This window comes from Dermacentor albipictus, chromosome 1, assembly GCF_038994185.2.
Source record: "Dermacentor albipictus isolate Rhodes 1998 colony chromosome 1, USDA_Dalb.pri_finalv2, whole genome shotgun sequence".
NCBI lineage: Eukaryota > Metazoa > Arthropoda > Arachnida > Ixodida > Ixodidae > Dermacentor > Dermacentor albipictus.
The window spans coordinates 114,582,258-114,604,017 of NC_091821.1; the positions used below are offsets into that span (position 1 = coordinate 114,582,258).

Consider the following 21,760-nt stretch of genomic DNA (forward strand, 5'->3'; position numbering starts at 1 on the left):
TTTCGCAGCTCTTAAGGCAATCCTATCTGCTTTGCCGGAAGCAAACAACCTACCAGAAGTAAAAGCCTTGTTGCCTCTAGAAGCACTGTTGTGTCAACAATCCGGGCCGAAACTGCGGCAGGCACTACATGAATAACCGCTACAAAAATGTCTCCATATTTCAGTGGAATGCCAACAGTCTTCGAAGAAAGTGCGCTGACTTTCGTAAACTGCTTGTGCAATACAACTTCCCAATACTTTGCATTCAAGAGGCGGGAATCACTGACGACTTTCGCCTCTCGAATTATGTGATATATAAGACTTCTCGTCAAGGTGCTGTTAGCAGAGTGCTCCTGTGCGTCAGAAAGGACCTACCATCTTATCAAATTCAGTCCAGTGATTCAGACTTCGCGGAATTCATCGCATGTAAAGTATCCTTTGGCAAGCTCTGTATAACAGTGATTAATCTATATCTACAACCTTCAAACCGGATTTCAGTAGAAGCGCTAGTGGATATATTCAAAATAGCTCATTCTAATGTATTTATATGTGGCGACTTCAACGCACACAACATCATCTGGGGCAGTGATCACTGTGATGCACGGGGTAATGTTATTGAATGCGCCATAGATAAATGCAACTTGACTGTTTTAAACGATGGGTCGCCAACATTCCTTCGTGGATATAATTACTCAAGCTGCATAGATGTTACCCTGTGTTCACATGATCTAGTGAATGGTGTGGGATGGACAACAGATATGGAAACGCGCGGAAGTGATCATTTTCCCATTCTTGTTAACCACCCTAGCATGCGCTATGATATCAGGCGTTACAGCAGACTAACCAACTGGCAAGCTTTTCGATACCGCCTAACGGATCAAATTAACCAACATGCAACAGTGGAAAAATTTACAGAATTTTTGCAGGATAATATGAACATATGCACAAAGAAGGTCCCAATACCAAAAGACTATGCTGCAGTTGACGGAGAATATGAACACCTAAGAGCCATCCGACGCCGATCCGAAAGAGCTTACCGACGGAGCGGAAGTTTAGAAGCATACAGAAACGCTCAGAAAATACACAATGTAATGCGCAGACGAATGGAAAGCTTAGGCAAACGACGCTGGCGCGATTTCTGCGGCACGCTGTCTCCTCACACGGCTGTCCCACGAATTTTTCTAGTAATTCGTTCTTTAAGCGGACCTGTAACACAAAGCTTCCCATTTCGTGCTCTCGCTGTAGCCAGGGACACGTGTGAAATATTAGTTGCAGATGAATTTTGTGAGCTAATTTCCTGATCTGCCTTTTCATCACAATGTGCAGAATTTGATATTTCAGTAGAGTTGGCTAAGCGAAAAATTACTGCTTGCTACTGGGCCCAACATCCTCAGTTAGATCACACTTTCACATTAAACGAGCTCCAATGTGCAATTGCATCATGTCGCCAAAAGTCCGCTGCTGGGCCGGACGGCATTACGTACAATATGCTAAGAAACCTCGGACCGACAGGTACAAATGCGCTCTTAGACATCTATAATAACTTATGGATAGAGGAAACTGTACCTGACTCTTGGAAAGTCGCTCGAATCATACCAATTTTAAAACCTGATAAGACGCCCTTGTGCCTTGAATCCTTCCGCGCCGTTAGTTTGACAAGTTGTTTATGCAAAGTAATGGAGAAAATGATTGACGCGCGACTTCAATGGTGGTGTAATGAAACGAAGGTGTTGTCCAACTACTTAGTAGGTTTTAGAAAACATAGATGCACAATGGATGCAATATTAGATATAGTAACCTGTGTGGAGCACGAGCGTGCACGTGGAAACATGACGATAGCAGTATTCCTAGACATCAAGAGGGCATTTGACACCGTTAGTCACGTTCATGTTCTGCTAAGCATGTTGGAACTTGGTCTGTCTGGCCGGTCCTTGCGATGGATTTCTGAATTTTTATCAGGTCGCAAAATATTTGTTCAGACGGGTGAAGGAAAGAGTTCTGAACATATTGTCAAACAGGGAGTACCACAGGGAAGCGTACTCAGCCCCTTCCTTTTTAACTGCGTCATGGCTGATTTAACGCGAAGACTGCCATCACAGTTAAAGTTTTCACTGTATGCAGATGATGTGTGTATTTGGACATCTGGGTCTAAAGCTCAACTACTCCAGATGGCATTGCAAGACGGCATAAATATCATCAACCAATTTTTGAGAGAAAGAGGAATGGTACTATCACATGCAAAGACTGCTGTATTGCCCTTCACTCGGAAGGTGTTAAAAAATTTCACTCTTAATCTGGAAGGACACCCTCTAACGATTGTCACACAGCATCGATTTCTTGGCATAATACTTGATAGGCAGCTATCCTGGGCACCCCACTTTAAAAAACTCGAAAACGAGGTCAATGCCATAGTGACTGTACTTCGCAGACTTGCAGGCACATCATGGGGCGGATCAGTATCGTCCATGCTGACTGTTTACAATGCATTAATACGACAAAAAATTGCATATTCCGCGCCCATCTTACACGGACTTTCCCACACGTCAGAAGAGAGACTTCAAAGACTTTTAGCTAGAGGACTACGCCTGTGTCTAGGAGTTCCACGAGCGACTTCGAGTTCTCTTGTAATAGCTGAGGCTCGCCAATCACCATTTCCAGTTATGCGAACTACAGAAACATGCCGGCATTATTTCCGCCTTCAAACCCAGCATAAAAACCACCCATTGGCTTTGGACATAATGAATCGAGATAGAAGTTATGTTCATATAGAAATTCAAGAAAATCTTCACATATTGCCAGAAAATGAATTTTGGAACTCAGACATCGAATATCCTCCATGGCTGCTTGCAGTTCCAAAAATTGAATTATCAGTAGAAGGGATATTCAGCAAAAGAGACATGTTCATTCAAGCTGCTCAACAACTAGCACTATACCAGATATATATGCGGTATTCAGGATACACACACGTCTATACAGACGGCTCCAGTACAGCAACCTCTTCAACTTCATCATTCATTATACCGCACCTCAACAAACAAGAATCATTTAAGTTATCTCGTGCGACTTCGTCCACAACGGCTGAACTGTTCGCAATCCTATGTGCGGTAAAATTTATATTGTCAGTAGCAGAAGCGCAAAAATGGGTAATTTTCAGCGATTCACAGGCGGCACTAACATCACTCTGCAGCACAAAGGGGAAAACATTCAGCGACAGTGTAATATATGAAACACTTAAATACCTCACAAAGGCAAGCGAAGCAAAACATGCAATAGCATTCCAGTGGATACCAGGGCATTGCAACATTCCTGGCAACACAGCAGCTGATGAAGCAGCACGACAAGCGCACCTGAAAGATGATACGGCTCCGCTCCCAATATCAAAGAATGAATTACGCTGCATTATAAGGACAACGTCTTTCAACATGTCTAGAAACACTTGGTTTGACCAGAATTCTAAGAGCTCTGACTTATATCATATTGATCCATTTATTGAATTCAAATTTTCATTGTCATTAGATAGAACTATGGAAACGCTTATTCATCGATTAAGGCTAGGCACTGCCTACACAAAGCATTTCTTACACAGAATTGGCCGCGCGGAAACCCCCGAATGTGATTGCGGATTTGTAGATGAAGATATATATCACCTCCTTCTAGATTGCCCACATCACGACACACCAAGATGCCGACTTAAATCAGCGCTAAGTAAATTAGACCGCAGACCTTTCAGTTTAAGGAAACTTTTGGGCCCTTGGCCAACAACGGCCTTGCAGAAGAGCGCTTTAAAAGCACTAAAGACTTTCTTTGAAGACAGCGGCATCGCTGGACGCTATTAGTGCTTTCATTGCTCTGTTCATTTCAATGTGACTCTATATATCCATCTGTTTGGGAATTATGTTATGTTGACTGCTTTGTTGTGACTGTGAATGATTGTTTACACGATGTATATACCACCCGCTGACTAGACAATGTGCTATTAGGCAACAGTATCGTTTGTACTTTTGATACTTTCGACTACATAAGTGTGGAGACATTTGCCATGTATACTGTATGTACCCGCTGATCCGCTGACTAGAAAATGTGTTATTAGGCGACAGTATCGTTTCTACTTTTGAGACTTTCGACTAGATAGGTGTGGAGACATTTGCCATAGTCTTCCTGTAGAAACGTTGCTTTATAAGTCCTGGTGCTTGTGTGAAATGATTATTTGATATGTAACCGTGAACCCTGAATGATGTATGACGGAACCACCCAAGAGATAAGGAGTAGCCGGCGCCTTAAATTACGCGCCAACATCTCCTTATATCATATCAATAAAAAAAAAAGCATGGACGCTACTGATCCGCCCCATGATGTGCCTGCAACTCTGTGAAGTACAGTCACTATCGCATTAACTTTGTTTTCGAGTTTTTTTTTTATGTGGGGTGCCCAGGATAGCTGCCTATCAAGTATTATACCAAGAAATTGGTACTATGTGACTATCATTAGAGGGTGTCCTTCCATATTAAGAGTGAAATTTTAAACAGCCCCCGAATGAAGGGAAATGCTGCTTGCTGTCTGCGTGTGATAGAACCATTCCTCTCTCTCAAAAATTAATTAATCACATTTATGCCGTCTTGCAGTGCCATCTGAAATATTTGAACATCAGACCCAGATGCCCAAATGCACACATCATCTGCATACAGTGAAAATCTTAACTGTGATGGCAGTATTCCTGTTAAATCAGGCATGACGCAGTTGAAAAGAAAAAGGCTGAGTACGCTTCCCTGAGGTACTCTTTGTTTGACATGTTCAACACTCTTTCCTTCACCCGTCTGAACAAATATTTTACGACCTGATAAAAAGTCTGAAATCCATCGCAAGTAGCTGCCGGACATTCCAAGTTCTAACATACTTAGCAGAACATAAACCTGACTAACAGTGTCAAATGCCCTCTTGATGTCTAGGAATAATGCTATCGTGAAATTTCCACATGCGCGTTCGTGTTCCACATAGGTTACTGTATCTAATATTGCGTCCAATTTGCATCACTGTTTTCTAAAACCAGGTAAGCAGTTAAACAGCACATCCGTTCCATCACACCACCATTGAAGTCGCGCGTCAATCGGTTTCTCCATTGCTTTGCATAAACAACTTGTCAAACTAACTGGGTGGAATGATTCAAGGCTCAAAGGCGTCTTACCCTGTTTTAAAATTGGGATGATTCGAGCGCCTTTTGAAGAGTCAGGTACAATTTCTTCTGTCCATAGATTATTATAAATGTCTAAGAGAGCATTTGCACCTGTCGGCCCGAGGTTTCTTAGCATGATGGACTTAATGCCGTCCGGCTCAGCAACTTACTTTTGGTGACATAATGCAATTGCACATTGAAGCTCGCTTAATGTGACAGCAGGGTCTAATTCAGAATGCTGTGCCCAATAGCAAGCATTAATTTTCTGCTTAGGTAACGCTACTGAATTGTCAAATTCTGCACATCGTGATGAAATGTAGGTCTAGAAATAAGCTCGCAAAATCCATCGGCAACTGTTATCTCACACGTGTCCTGAGCTACATCGAGAGCACGGAATGGGAAGCTCTGTCGTACAGGCCCGCTTAAAGAACGAATTAATAGATAAATTCGTGGGTCAGACGTGTGAGAAGGTAACGTGGTGCAGAAATCGCACCAGCGCTGCTTCCTTAATTTTTTTATTGCGTGCGCGCATTACATTGTGAATTTTCTTAGCGTTAGTGAAAGCTTCTAAACTTCCGCTTCGTCGATATGGTCTTTCGGATCGGCGTCTGATGGCTCTTAGGTAATCGTACTCTCCGTCAACTGTAGCATAATCTTTTGGAATTGAGGCTTTCTTTGTGCATATGTTCACATTATACTGCAAAAGAGCAGTAAATCTTTGAACTGTTGTATGCTGATTAAGTTGATCCGTTAGGTGGTACCGAAAAGCTTTCCAGATGGTTAGTCTGCTGTAACGCCTGATATGATTGTGCATGCTAGGGTGATTTACAAGGATGGGAAAATGATCACTTCCGCACGTTTCCATATCCGTTGTCCATTCCACACGCCTCACTAGATCTTGTGGACATGGGGTAACATCTATGCAGCTTGAATAATTATATCCACGCCGAAATGTTGGCGATCCATTGTTTAAAACAGTCCAGTTGCATTTGTCTATGGCGCACTTAACAGCATTACCACATGCATCACAATGATCACTGCCCCAGATAATGTTGTGTGCATTGAAGTCTCCACATATGGGCACATTAGAATCAGTTGTTTTGAAGATATGCACTAGCGCTTCTACTAAAATACGGTTTGAAGGTTCTACATACATATTGATCACTGTTATACACAGCTTACCAAAGGATAATTTACATTCCATGAATTCCGGAAAGTACAAATCACTGGACTGAATTTGATAAGATGGTAAGTCCCTTCTGACGCACAGGAGCACTCTCCGAACAGCGTCTTGTATATCACATAATTAGAGAGGCGAAAATTGTCACTGATTCTCGCCTGTTGCATGCAAAGTATTGGAAAGTTGTACAAGCAGTTTACGAAAGTCAGCACACTTTCTTCCAAGATTGTTGACATTCTACTGAAATATGGAGACATTTTTGTAGCGATTGTTCATGTACTGCTTGCCGCAGTTCTGACCCGCATTGTTGGCACAATAGTGCTTCCAGAGGCAACTAGACTTTCACTTCTGGTAGGTTGTTTGCTTCCGACAGAGCAGATAGGATTGCCTTAATAGCTGCGAAAAGCCTTGACAAAATCAGTTGCGCCACCGATGCGGTGGTATGGTCGCTATTAACTAGCCTTACTTCTGCAGTAGGCACATCAGGTCGCTGAGAATAATGTGGGCGAATATTGGAGCTTTCTGGTGTATTACTTGCTGCCTGTTTTCATGTGGGCTTCCGTAGCATTGACGCATAAGAGTGGGCGCTTGACTGTGATCCTCTTGATTGGTCTCTTGATTACACTCTTGGCTGTTCTCTTGAGGAGGAATAGCTTGTTGTTTCTCTTGGCTCTGTTGGTTCCGGTGCCCGCTGAGGTAGGTAACCTTGCACTGGATGGACAACCTCAAAGTATGGGGAGGGTTTATTGTGTCGTGGTTGTCGTCCACGGATAAGTTCATACTGACACATTTGTGCCGCTGCCTTGTTCTGATGGCGACCTGAGTAAGAGGCGGCATGGCTCCCCGCACAGTTCGCACGTTCAGGCTGAAGGAGTGACTTGCACTCCTTGTGGTCATGATCTTCTGAGCAGATTTTGCATCGACGTGTGCTGAGGCAGCTTTTCGCCATGTGCCCAACTCGCTGGCAATTATAGCAGCGAAGTGCTGGTGCTAGATATTGCTCGACAGGTTGATTTGGTGAAACCTAAATAAATTCTTCCTGGAATAGGGCGATGGTCTCTGAAAATCAGAATTACTGTGTGAAGGGGACTCCCGGATCTTTCAAGAAGTCTAGGAGTTGCTCGTCTGTGTACTGCAGAGGCACATGTTTTACTTTCCCAACGTTTCGCGTATATGACTTTGCGATGAAGGGCGTCTCTTCTAGGCTCCCTACACTTGAGAGCATCAGAAGGCGTTTTGGGAATGCTAAGGAAGCAACACTGGCACTGAAACTTCCATCTCTGGTTGTCCTGAAAGACTGTACTTTATCTTTGACAGCGGAAATCATTTCGGCAGACACTCGGTTTGTATTCACTTGCAGAAAAGTAGTACCTTTGCTTGTTGGGCGAAATACAGCCGGGATGCCTTCTGCTCGTTTTTTCTTATACGTGACCAAAGCAAATGGTGCATCCTCACCTATCTCTTCTTCCTCACTTGTTTCATAATTCGATATTGTATCGTCGTAATTGCTGTCCTCTAGACGAGGTTTCTTGCCCTCGGCTTCACCATCAGCCTTTATTCCTGAAGTCGCCGAAGTTGATTCCGAGTTGTGGAGAACCAAACGTGCAGGTTTTATGAAGCTTTGTTACGCCTGCAAGCACTCAGGCTTTTCATTGCGGCCTGTAGTATCATTCGTATGCTTTGCTACACTTGAACGAGCTCGTGACGATGATCTCGGTATCCGGCCACCGTAGTGCCATGGTAATATCCAGGTCCTCAAAAAAAAAACGTCGTACCTGTATGGCGCCCGGCCCACCGAATCTTCACCCGACCTCTTGTTTGTCAATCGTCACTAATGCTGACTGGAAATGCCCAAGAAAGCAGAAAAATCAGAGCACTGCACAAAGACAGCGACCACACAGGTACACTTGAAATACTGAAAAGTGTTGGCATGCTTGAGATGTAAGTTCTTGGGAAAAGTATGCTGGCAGTAACATTCTACCTTTAGTTCCTGTCTGCTATGCTTCTGATTACCGAACCTCCAAATGATGTACAAAAGCACACAAAGAAAACAGATTTACGTTGTTGTTTTCGTAAGTACAAGGTTTCATGACGCGTATTTTCGAGTCCAACTCTATTATCTACGGCCCAGAGTATCATCATAACGCCGCATTCCTTGGTAACTGCGACGCTTCGTAGGGCCAGTTTCAGTCCTTAATAATGGTATAACGACAGCCTAATTCTATGCGATGTGACTCAAACTTTCTTTAAAATTTCAGCGTAATAATTAGTTAAAAACTTGACAAATTAATAAATGGTCTACTCTCGAAGCAGTTTGGTTCGGGACTAGGCAATCTTTTTTTTTTAAATTTCACTATGTTCACCAATGCTTACAGAAAAATGACAGCCTAAATAAAAATTAGCTTACTACGATCACTAGATTTTACTGTTTGCTTTTAAATGCAACAAACTTCATCAAACTTGGTGCAATGGCTGCCATAAAAAACATTTGTCCGTTCCTGTGTATATGTGTATATAGATAGGAGCCCCCGAGCTAGAGCTTTCTCTTAAGATATATTTTGCGCCACCCAAGTTGTGCAAAGGTCCGCGACTAATTTGGTATGATTGCATTTTTTACGCAGCAGTTAAAAAACTGAAGAACTACGATATCTGTGCATCTTGGGTAGCCCGCGCCAATTCAACGTGGAAGATGAAACAAACAGACGCGAGCGAATGGTCCTTTCTATGGGACATTTCATCAAAAAAACTTTCATAAGAAGAATGAAAGCAGACATCTATTTTGGATGATGTACAGTGCGAATTAACAACAATGCTTAAACCAACTTGTAAAGGCTTTTTGTAAAGCCTTTACAAAGCCTTTGTAAAGGCTTTTTCTCGCCCAGTATATAGTTACCAATGCACAACATACCTTGCCATTACGCCATTACTTGCTCATGGACGCCATCTTTATTACTTCTGAGGGTATTCGCGCAGTCATTAAGAAACTGAAAAACTCATCATCATGTGGCATCGACAGCATCAGTACGAAATTCTTGAAAAATACTATTAAATACTCTTCTATCATTCTGGCATGCATTTTTTCACAGTTCACAAGTTTCACAGTTCACAGTTTCACAGTTCACAAGTCTAAGGTAACACACAATCCATCAAATTTCCGTCCAATTTAACTCACATCTGTTTCATGTAAAGTTTTTGAACACATTATCTTCCCTCACCTTGTTAATTTTCTTGAGTCGAACCAATTTTTTACACCCTCACTACATGGCTTCCGCAAGGATTTTTCTTGCGAAACACAGCTTCTAGTCTTTACCAACGACGTGCATCATTTACTTAATTCTGAATTCACAATATACTGTATTTTTTTAGATTACTCTAAAGCATTCGACAAGGTTAGTCATCATTTACTACTTTTTGAGCTCGGCCAGTTAAATCTAGATCCTAGTGTTCTTAACTGGATTCGAGCTTTCCTTTTTAACCGAACTCAGTTTGTTTCCGCAAATACTGTTGATTCCCCAGTCCAGCCAGTGCTATAGGGTATTCCCCAGGGGTCTGTATTGGGACCCTTACTTTTTTTCATTTTCATGAATGACCTACCAGATAACATTTCATCAAAGGTTTGCCTATTTGCGGGTGACTAGGTAATTTATCAGAAAATAACTAACCAGGACGACGTTGCCTTACTTCAGACCAACTTAAATACCATGTATTCCTGGTGTCAAACGTGGAACATGGAATTGAACATTTCGGAATGCAAATCAATGCCCGTATCTCGCACCTTATTAGCATCACCACACTATATATCATCTTCATAATACGCCTCTTGAGTCTGTTTCATCTTAGAAATATCTCGGTGTTAACATACGTAGTAACCTATCATGGAACCATCATGTGAGATACATTGTCACCAAAGCTAACCGATCACTTGGGTACTTTCGAAGATACTTCTATATGGCACCCCCACCACTTAAAAAGCTTCTCTACACGACTTACATTCGTCCGTCACTTGAATACGTATCATCTATCTGGGATCCCGGTGGTACTACACTGATAAACGAACTTGAAAGAGTGCAGAATTGTTCCGTTCGCTTCACCTTATGCAATTACGACTGCACAGCCAGTGTTACTATGATAAAATGATAGCGATAAATCCCGGCAGGCACTTGATGAATAGAAAACCTGCGAGATGGGCTGCGTGGGAATCAAACCAGGGTCTCCGGAATGTGAGACGGAGACGCTACCACTCAGCCACGACTTCGATGCTTCAAAGCGGTACAAAAGCGCCTCTAGTGAATGCGGTGTTGCCTTAGAAACGAGCCGTAGAAAGTTACACTGCGGTGTATATCGGTAATTATGAACATGTAACTTACAGAAGTCGCAGTCACACGAGTAGCGAAGTGCGTTTCCGCAACATTTCTTCTGCGCTTTCCGCACACGGAGAGCCATCTTGCGGCAAACACAGAAGACCCCCTCTTCTCAATGTACGGCGCTGCCCCGACAGGTGGCGCGCCACGCACGCATTGGGGCTGTGCGGGGAGCGGTGCGAGGCGCGTCGCGGCCCAGACTCCCTCTCCCCTGACGACGCTTCGCCTTGCTCCCTCACGGGTTGCAGAATCAAGCGTCCTCCTTTCTTTAGATCACTATCTGTCTATCTCTCTGCCCGCGCCGATCACGACATTTGGTGGCGTGCATCGTTTCCCCCTCCGAGACACCGAGTTCTTTGGTTCGTTCCGCTTGCTCAGGCGCACGTATCGTTGCCGCCCCGAACGCTGCGTTGCTCGACGCTCACCGCATCCGATGCGGGGCGCCTCGTAAGTGATCGCTGCGCCGTAGCCCATTGTCTTACACCCCTTGGCGGGTCGACGGGAACGCTGTCACGTTCCACTCTTGAAGGCGAAGCTTAAGCGTCCTCCAATTTTTGTTCTTCTGTTTTTAGCTTATTGTTGTTTTAGTTTTAGATGTTCAAATTACTCTGCTTTATCTTAGTTGCGGCTGTTTCATTTCATTTTCGTATTAAGCTGGTTATTGTTCGTGCTTATTGTTATAGTATCAACTGTTTTTCCCATTTTGGTTTGTAATATGCCCCTCCCCTCTGTAATGTGCAAACCCGGAGGGTAAAATAAATAAATAAATAAATCTTAACATACTCTCATTTTCCGTGTTCCTTGTTAAGGTAACGTGAAAGCTGCCTCAAGTTTCGGAGAACGCTTTCTGAAACCGAGTTATTTATTTGAAAGAGCGAAATAATTGCTTCTTTTATTGTTTCTCAACGCTAATAAATGTTGGCTCTTCGACGGCTTCCTCTGGACATATATAGCATGAGCAGTTATTCACAAGCTATTTTTATTGTCGCTGTTACATTTTATTTCGGCTTGTTTGTAGTAAGGTGGAAGTGATTGAAAAGGTTGTTGAATAAAAGGACACTAACGAGCAACACTAAGTCGCATTAGGCCGGTAAGCTCATTCTTTCAAGTCTAATTTAGTTCACATGGCGGAAACGAGGTTTATTATTATTGTGGAAAAGCTAAAGTCAAACTTAGCTTTTTCTTTGGCGTTTCCCGCCCACAACACGTCACCCTCAGGCCATGGATTATGAAATACTTTCTCGGGGGCCGCTTTTGTCAGAGAAAACAGGGGCCCTTCTTTGCCAATAAACAATTAACTTGACCCGTTATTTGCTGGTTTCGGTCCTCTAATATCAGTAATCGACAAAATTTATACAGCACAGTCAGCATGAATTCTAGAGCGAAAAATTGGATGGATTGTGGATGAAAAAATTGTAAGCATCAAGATAAATGGAGTAAATATTGCACGTGCATCCCCCTGTTAAGAACGACTGTTTATGTTAGGTACGTAGAATTGAATGTGGATGAACGGGAGAGGTTAGAAGCAGTACTCCTGCGGCTACACGGTTTCACATATATGCGGAAAATAAAGTTGGTGTAAAATGAAAAATCAAAACTAATAATACCCAAAATAAAGAGAAAAAGCTCTAATAATAAATAATAACAACAAAAAGGACGCACAGAACCTCACACTTATGTTGTTCTGCCGCATAATCAAACCTATAATTCGAGGCGGCATGCACAGGTCTCCAGGTGCGATAAGTTATTCCCACTGAACGTTTTTAGCGGTGCTAAAAAGAAAACAAGTGGGAAGAAGGGATGCGGACAGGCATGGTTGCCAAGATTTTTAACGAAATTTACCGTATTCAAATTTAAATTTAAAGTAACGTAATTTAAATTTAAAAGACATGGTGTATCACAAGGATACAAATTTAGCGCCGTCTATTCTGCACCACTACTCGTTTTTCAATATGTCTTTATTAGCTACAAGCTTGTGCTTCCATCAAAAGAAGTGTTGGATCTAGCACTGGCACTATAGGTTGTAGGTTGTATTTTCTCTTTTGCATAAAATGTTTACATAGGTCCATGGGCTATATCTTTTACTTGGCCGTAGGTGCTTAAACTAAGTCAAAAGATTGCTTGATGTTCAGAAATAGGATTCATTCTTGGAGATACACAGATCATTGTTTCTTGTAGACTCTATCAATAAAAGATGCAACGTCTAGCTTTGACGTCATTGAAAAAAACCTTATACAGTTTCGACGACGCCGGAGTGCTTACACTCCGCCATCTACCACGCTCCCAGCCAGATAAATGCGTCGCCGAGGATACCCTACACCAGTACCTGGCCTTGCTTTAGCCTGCCTCACAGGGGCCCTTTTGCTCAAGGAATAAAGCTACGCATGGAGTAACAATCTACTTGCGAAAAAAACTAACGCCACACTTCAAATATCAATGATTCGAACCAGCTTCCTTAGGCAGTCCTAGACAGGTAATCTTTATCTCTGAAACTGGGCTTCTGTCCAGACGGTTTACCGCACTTCCAAGAAGCTAACAGAGAGCATTTCAACAATGAAATAAAAAAGCACCAGAACTGTTCTGTTGTCTCCTCACATATGCATGAACCGCACGTCCATGTGCTAGCCATTCCAATGAGGAATGAGCACGCTTTTGTGAACGTCGCCCCATCCGCGAGGCCACTAAAACGCTAGAGGAATTTTTGAAGTCAGCTGGATGAACTGAACGACCGTTTGGGGCTGTGCCAGTAAATGTCCCTATAGTGGTCTGTATACACTTGCTCGGTTTATTTCTGTTTAGCTTTTTTCTTCACTGCATCGGTGAAGCTATACGCGAATGATGCTGGTCCCGGGAGGATGCAGAAACACAAATTTTTTATCAGTGCTTCGTTAGGAATCTGTGCAGGTGTTCGCGCTGCTGAACGTGATTTCTGTCCCATTTTCCCCAAGTATATACAGTATAGGCCACCGAGCGTGTCTACTACTAGCCTCCAACGTTAACTTCCTCGTGTATCTCACATTCTGTATGTCTACGCAGCTGTCAGTGCATTAATAGATTTGCCTGCAAGCTAATCCAAATCTCATCAAACTGGTGGAACGAATGGCAGTTGTTTCGTCTATAGATGTCAGGCTGGGGCGCCATAACGTAAAGCTCGTCCAATCTGTTTCTATTCAATTTCTGTGGTGAGTCCTATACGATTGATCAACACTTTCAGCGCCACAACCACATCGCCTGTCTGTCACACGACTTCACGAAATCTGCGAAAACTCCCCATCTGATGTGACTCGTAAACAATGTTTATGCATGATCAGGCCAATTTTTTTCCCGATTCTACGCCTTTTTCGCCATTATTCGTCCACTATTGGTTAATATTGTTACGCAAAGGACGAATCAGTAAGACGAGCAACTATTTACAGGTTATATTTACAACAGCGGTTGCAGCGCTGACCGGTTAGATTCACAGTGCGAGTCCAGTTCGCTCTCCCTCCTTTTTTCTGGAGTGATGGCGCCTTCGCGCCTCGTTCAAACAATCAAATACCATACGCGTGTAATATAATCCCCCGGCGGCAAAAGCGACGTCCCGGAGCGTCTAAATGTCATCACTGGGAGGGTGATACTGCTTCAGTCGTGTAACGTGCATGATATCACTGGACTGGGAGGCAGATGGGACGTCAGGAGCGGTCTCGTACGTGGTGGGAGTCACGGCACGAATCACTCGGTATGGGCCTGTGTAACGAGACAGCAGTTTTTCTGACAGACCGAACTGACGCGACGGAGACCATAGAAGCACCAAAGAACCAGGCGGGAAGTGCACGTCTCGGTGTCGCCGGTCGTACAAACCTTTGACTTTCTTGGCCTTTGACTCTCTTGGGATTTCAGAAGGCGGTCACGGGCAATTTCCCCTTGCGTGGGCACAGCGGGCGACGGCGTCAAGTGCGTATTCACTAGTTGGTGCCGCGTGAACAGGGAGGATTGTGCCAGGGGCAGTGCTGGTTCTCGGCCGAACCGAAGGAAAAATGGGGAATAACCGGCTGTGTCGTCGCGCAAGAAATTGTGACAAACGGTAGAGCGACGTCCCAGTCAGTGTGGTCTGAGGAGACATATTTCGCAAGCATGTCTCTGATAGTGTGATTGAGACGCTCCATGAGGCCATTTGCTTGCGGATGGTATGACGTGGATAGCTTGTGCTTCGTAGCACAGGACGGCAGGATGTCCGCGATAATTTTTATAGGAATGTCCAGCCACGGTCTATGAGAAGTTATCGCGGAGCTCCATGTAATAAGATCATGTCTCGTAGAAGAAAATCGGCGACGTCTGTGGCGCAACTTGTAGAAAGCGCTAAGGGGATGGCGTAGCGCGTGGCATAATCCGTGGCCACCTGTTACCATAGGTAGAAAGAGGAAAAGGGCCAAGTAAGTCCAAACCAAACCGAAAGAATGGTGCCGCGTGAATGTCGAGTGGTTGAAGGTACTCAGCAGGGAGCGTCGATGGTGTCTTGCGTCGCTGGCATTTCTCACACGCAGCTACGTATCTTCGAACGGAGCGAGCAAGCCCTGGCCAAAAGAAGCGTCGGCGGATCCAGTCGTAGGTACGTGACACACCCAGGTGACCGGCAGTTGGGAGGTCGTGAAGTTCGTGGAGAACAGCCGAGCGAAGGTGTTTAGGGATCACAAGGAGTAATGCAGGGCCGTCGGGGTGAACGTTGTGGTGGTAGAGTACCCCATCTTGAAGTGTGAATCATCATCATCATCAGCCTGGGTACGCCCACTGCAGGGCAAAGGCCTCTCCCATACTTCTCCAACAACCCCGGTCATGTACTAACTGAGGCCATGCCGTCCCTGCAAACTTCTTAATCTCATCCGCCCACCTTACTTTCTGCCACCCCCTGCTACGCTTCCCTTCCCTTGGGATTCAGTCCGTAACCCTTAATGACCATCGGTTATGTTCCCTCCTCATTACATATCCTGCCCACGCCCATTTCTTTTTCTTGATTTCAACTAAGATGTCATCAACTCGCGTTTGTTCCCTCACCCAATCTGCTCTTTTCTTATCCCTTAACGTTACACCTATCATTCTTCATTCCATAGCTCGTTGCGTCGTCCTCAATTTGAGTAGAACCCTTTTCGTAAGCCTCCAGGTTTCTGCCCCGTAGGTTAGTACTGGTAAGACACAGCTATTATATACTTTTCTCTTGAGGGATAATGGCAACCTGCTGTTCATGATCTGAGAATGCCTGCCAAACGCACCCCAGCCCATTCTTATTCTTCTGATTATTTCCGTCTCATGATCCGGATCCGCCCTCACTACCTGCCCTAAGTAGACGTATTCTCTTACGACTTCCAGTGCCTCACTGCCTATTGTAAATTGCTGTTCTCTTCCGAGTCTGTTAAACATTACTTTAGTTTTCTGCAGATTAATTTTTAGACCCACTCTTCTGCTTTGCCTCTCCAGGTCAGTGAGCATGCATTGCAATTGGTCTCCTGAGTTACTAAGCAAGGCAATATCATCAGCGAATCGCAAGTTACTAAGGTATTCTCCATTAACTTTTATCCCCGATTCTTCCGAATCCAGGTCTCTGAATACCTCCTGTAAACATGCTGTGAATAGCTTTGGAGAGATCGTATCTCCCTGCCTGACGCCTTTCTTTATTGGGATTTTGTTGCTTGCTTTATGGAGGACTACGGTGGCTGTGGAGCCGCTATAGATATCTTTCAGTATTTTTACATACGGCTCGTCTACACCCTGATTCCGTAATGCCTCCATGACTGCTGAGGTTTCGACAGAATCAAACGCTTTCTCGTGAATGTGTGAATAGTGTGAATGTGAATGTGTGTATGTGAAGTGTGAATAGGCGAAGGGAACTGTCGGCAAGTGACGATTCCAGGTGGTCAATGATGATATGCAAGGACGGGTCACGGCGCTGCCCATCGGCGACATTGAGCAGTGGAAATACAGAGCGAACACAGGCGTCGGTTTCAGTATCAGACGTAGAGGAAGCGTCTTCGACTGGGTAGCGAGAGAGGCACTCTGCGTCCTGGTGCTGACGTCTCGACTTGTAAGTCACTGTGTAAGGATATTTTTGTAGTCGGAGGGTCCAACGACTGAGCCGGCCAGTAAGATCCTTGAGTGACGAAAACCAACAGAGCGCATGATGCTCTGTGATTACTGAGAAGGGCTTGCCCTACAAATGTGGGCGGAACATTGAAACAGCCCAGACGAGAGCAAGACATTCGCACTCGGTAATCGAATAGTTGCGCTCTGCAGTTGTCAGGAGCCGGCTAGCGTAGGCTATAAAGCGGTCGTGTCCATGTTGGCGTTGCGATAAGACGGCGCCGATCCCATAACCACTGGTATCGGTTCGGACCTCTGTAGGTGCGAACGGGTCAAAGTGGGCCAGGACCGGTGGATTGGAGCGAATCGCGATAAGGCGCGTAAATGCAGCAGCCTGAGGAGAACCCCACGTAAAAGGCCCGTCTTTCTTCAGAAGTTCAGTGAGTGGTCGAGCGATTGCTGCGAAATCTTTCACGAACCATCGGAAATAAGAACAAAGCCCCACAAAACGGCGGACGACTTTGACAGACTTAGGTACAGGAAAACCGGTTACTGCTCGAACCTTCTCCGGGTTGGGTTGTACTCCGGAAGCATCGACGAGATGTTCTAGCACTGCAATCTGTCAGGGCCTGAAGTGGCACTTCGATAAGTTTAATTGGAGCCCAGCCTTGCGGAAGACGTCAAGCATAGCTGCGACGCGTTCAAGGTGCGTCTCAATGTAGGAGAGAACACAAGGATGTCGTCGAGGTAACAAAGGCAAATTGGCCATTTTAAACCTTCAAGTAGAGAGTCGATCATCCGTTCGAACGTGGTGGGGGAATCGCATAAACCGAACGGCATAACCTTGCATTGGTAGAGGCCATCTGGAATGACGAAAGCGGTCTTTTCTTGGTCTTTCTCATCGACGGAAATCTGCCAGTAACCAGATCGAAGTTGATGGACGAAAATTATTTGGCACCGTGAAGACAATCAAGAGCGTAGTCGATTCGTGGTAAAGGGTAAACGTCCTGTTTAGCAATTAGGCTTAGGTGGTGGTAATCAACGCAGAAACGCCACGTGTCTTCTTTCTTTTTGACGAGCACGACTGGCGATGCCCAAGGACTCGACGAGGGCTAACCAATGCCTCTGGCGAGCATCTTGTATACTTCCTGCTGAATAACTTGCCGCTCTGCCGTGGACACGCGATACGGTCGGCAGGTAATGGGAACAGCATCACCAGTGTTTATCCGATGCTTAACAAGGGATGTCTGATGAAGTGGTCGATTGTCAGTGTCAAATATGTCACGGTAAGAAAGCAAAAGGCGATATAGGGTGGCTGCTTGGTCAGGTGCGAGCTCCGGAGCGACCATGGTACGTAATGGGCCGTCGAGGTTCAAGGCATCCTGCGGGTAATCAGGAGGGCATGGAGACGCGTCGGCTGCAAAAGCAGTGATGTGGTCGTCAGTAACTGACTGGAGCGTGGCCACCGCTATGCCTTCAGGTAACATTTCCTTCGTCAAGCCAAAATTTATAACGAGGAGACACATCCGATTAGCGGCAAGGGTTACAACGGAGTGTGGCACAGAGATGTCGCGCGCCAGGAGGACATCACGAATAGGTGCGACGACATAGTTACCATCACGCACGGTTGCCCTTGAGGCCAATTCGACGAAGGTTAGGGCTTTTGGAGGTAAGCGAACAAACGCTGTAGTGCAGAAGGTGTTGGGTTGTTCGGGGCGAACGTCTGAATGAAGAGGAAGCTCGACGCAGAGCGTACCGGTGGCACAGTCGATGAGGGCAGAATGCGTCGTCAGAAAGTCGAGCCCGAAGATTAGGTAATGAGGGCAACTGGTCAGCACGGTGAACAGGACTGGTACTTGGCAGCCAGCAATTCCTATGCGAGCAGTGCACATACCCCTGACGCTAACAGTGGCACCATTGGCGACGCGTACGGCTCGAGTGATGGCCGGCGTAAGAACTTTCTTGATGCGACGACATAGGTTAGCGCTCATTAGGGACACTTGGGCTCCAGCATCAATTAATGCCATCAATGGCAACACCATATACGTCTACTTCAATTAGGTTCGGGTCTGTGAGGAGCTTCAACGGAGGATTTGGGCAGGACGAACGTGATGCAGCACTACCTCCAAGAGCAGCATGGCCTAGTTTTTCGTCCATCTGTTTGGCGAGGAAAAGCGGTGAGGTTGGCGTGACGGGAAGCGACGGCGTTGAGGCGACGGCGATTGCACGGAGGAGCAGCTGTCAGGGGGATCAGAAGTAAGGTACAAACGGCGAGGTGAATATCGGCAAGCGTCGGCGTATACGGGCGAGGAGCAGGGAATGAGCTCCAGTACGGCGGCATCCAGGTGGTCCGGCAGTGGCGGAATACATGACCAACGTGGTGGCAACAAAAGCAGATCGGTTTGTCGACTAGGGTTCGGCATTCAGAAGGATTGCGTGGTCTGGGAGCGAAATATTACAGGTTGTGGACATGGGAATGGGTGCCGAATCAGGTCGGGAGACAGAGCCGGCGATATGTGGATGCCAAAATTTGCAATTTATTGCCGCACAACTGCTTGAATAACGGAAATAGTGGAGGCCGTTTGGTGAACGGTACCGTCAGGGGGTCGTGGATGAAGGGGGGCCGGACTCGCTGCTTCAATCTCATGGCGAACGATACATGTGATGTTCTCTTTAAATCGTCGTGTGGCGGTAAGAGTGGAGCAAGAGGACGTGGCAGGGGTGTTTGGGAGCCGGGAAAACTGTGGGACGACGCGGCGGCTTTTGGCTACCTCGAAGCGGCGGCATTCTTTGACGATAGCGTCGACGGTAGAAATGTCGTTAAAAACGAGCAAATTGAAGGCTTCGTCCGCGATGCCTTTTAGGATATGGCCCACCTTGTCAACCTCGCTCATGTGCTCGTCGACCTTCCGGCAAAGCGCGAGTACTTCCTATATGTAGCAGACGATTCGGTCGACGACTGGACACGGGTGGTAAGCTCTTTTCGTGCAGCCTGTTGGCGACCTGACGGGTTGCCAAATACGTCGCGAAGCCGCTCTTTGAAAATGTCCCAGCTGGAGAGCTCGATCTCATGGGTGCGAAACCAGACATGTGGTGTCCCGTCCAGATAAAAGATCACATTGGCAAGCATGATGGTAGGGTCCCAGTGGTGGCTTTGGCTAATACGCTCATACATGCTGAGCCAGTCATCGACGTCAACGTCATTTTGAATGGAGAATGTCTCAGGATCACGGAGACTTGGAACCGTAACGTACTATCAGCGTCAAATGAAATGTGAACAGCGGAGCGCGTGGCCCGAGCATTAGTGAAAGTATCACTCCAGTCTGAAGTCGCAGTTCTTTTCCTCTTTAAATAAATTGTATAGATACATTCGCATTCTGATCCACGTTTCGCTGCGTAGCGAAGACGCTCCTGTTCTGTGTGACGCTTCTTTCGGGCCTGGGTGTCCTCGACGCCGAGTGCACGCCTTGGAGCTATCATGCTGGCGCATTTACGGGCTCATTCTACAAACGTGGCCAGCACACTTTTGAGACTCCAATACAAAGCACTTTCTTCAGGCAAGGGACGATTGTAATGTTTACACTATCACAGCCCAACGCCTGCATTTTTGTCGTATAGGAAATAAAATAAGTACAGCACGTAGAATACGCACAAATTGAAATGCTGGCGCAGCAGCACCAGCCGGGATGCGCGGAGGTGAGTGTCATCTAAGGGGGTTGCAATAAACCCAGCGGCACGCGTGACAAGTCCATAGAAGCAGCGGCGCCCATAAAGTTGGCAGAAGAGGTAAAGAAAGCTTCACTTTAAAACATTGGTTGTCATCATTTGCAGCTAAATAAAGCTTGTAAACCAGACATATTATGCCTATATGGCAAATGCTAAAGTTACGACCCGTTTCGTCACCAACTGCCCTAGAAACACGTAACGGTAGCAGATGATAGAGTAGACAAACCAGGCAGCTTGCGCCTTGCAGCTCTCCTGCATGCGTTAGAGACATTGTAGCCAAATCATGGCTCTCGTAGTCTGACAGGAATTTGGGTGGTCGAAGAGCAGAAAAATTATGCAAAATTGGAAGCCAAAGACCTGCCCCATGAGGCTTTTGGTGCAGCTGCCATGCGACTAAAGCCAACCTCCCAATAAGAAGAGGCGTGGCTTTGGCAAAAAACACCTAGAAAAATGCCATGTATATCAGCAGAACAATGTGATGCACGTGTATGCCTTCTCACTGCAAATAAAGCTGTTCTGGCTTGCGCACTGGGTATCACATCTTTGTGTGTAATATTTGTTGCATTTTATTATCTGAAACTTTTGTTGAATCGATCTTTTGCTTGAAGTGATTGCAGCAGATTTCCTTCATTCCCTTATTGCTACAAATCATTGCAAAAACAATTCACTTCTATATTTATCGCACTCTTCTTTTAGACTGCCTGGAGAAATACATAGGTGACCATCCAATGGGACCACCAGCCTCTGGAGAACCGCCTTGCTTCTATGCGGAAGCCCCTTCGGAGCTATTTTCCAGAAGCAGGTCACCAGGACAAGGGAGTGCGAAAATAAATACAGCCCAAGTCCAGTGATTTTTTTTTTGCAATAAAGTGTGATGATATGCAACTTAGTATGTGGTGCTTTACATTGATTCTTCATAGGATGAAAATAGCCACATACTTGACCGCATGTGGAACAGACTGTACACTTCACAAGACTCAAGATCACATGAAGATAGCTCGTCATAAGCTTCCCAAGTGCAATGGCTACTCCTTCAATTCATCGCACCACTTGCCTTTGGCTTGCTGTGGCCATGATCATATCCAACATGTCACCCAGCGCTCACCATGCCACCAAGCACCTATCGTGCCACCCCTCGCGCACCATGCCACCCAGCGCCCAACGTGCCACCCACCCTGCCACCCGTCACCCAGCGTGCCACCCGTCACCCACCATGCCACCCATCACCATAATCCATCATGATGGTTGGTGATGGATTCCAGCATGCCCAGCAACGGGCAAATTTTCAATAGG

General features: G+C 45.6%; 1 long non-coding RNA gene across 3 annotated transcripts in view; it reads left to right on the forward strand.

The window, feature by feature from the left end:
• The window catches only part of LOC139055569 (uncharacterized), a 135,609-nt gene extending 114,315 nt beyond the window's left edge, over positions 1-21,294 (forward strand). For all 3 annotated transcript variants that reach the window (XR_011511864.1, XR_011511862.1, XR_011511868.1), the window contains exon 11: positions 21,164-21,294. This is a non-coding gene — a long non-coding RNA (uncharacterized lncRNA). The remainder of the gene's footprint in view (positions 1-21,163) is intronic.
• The last annotated feature ends 466 nt before the right edge of the window (positions 21,295-21,760 follow it).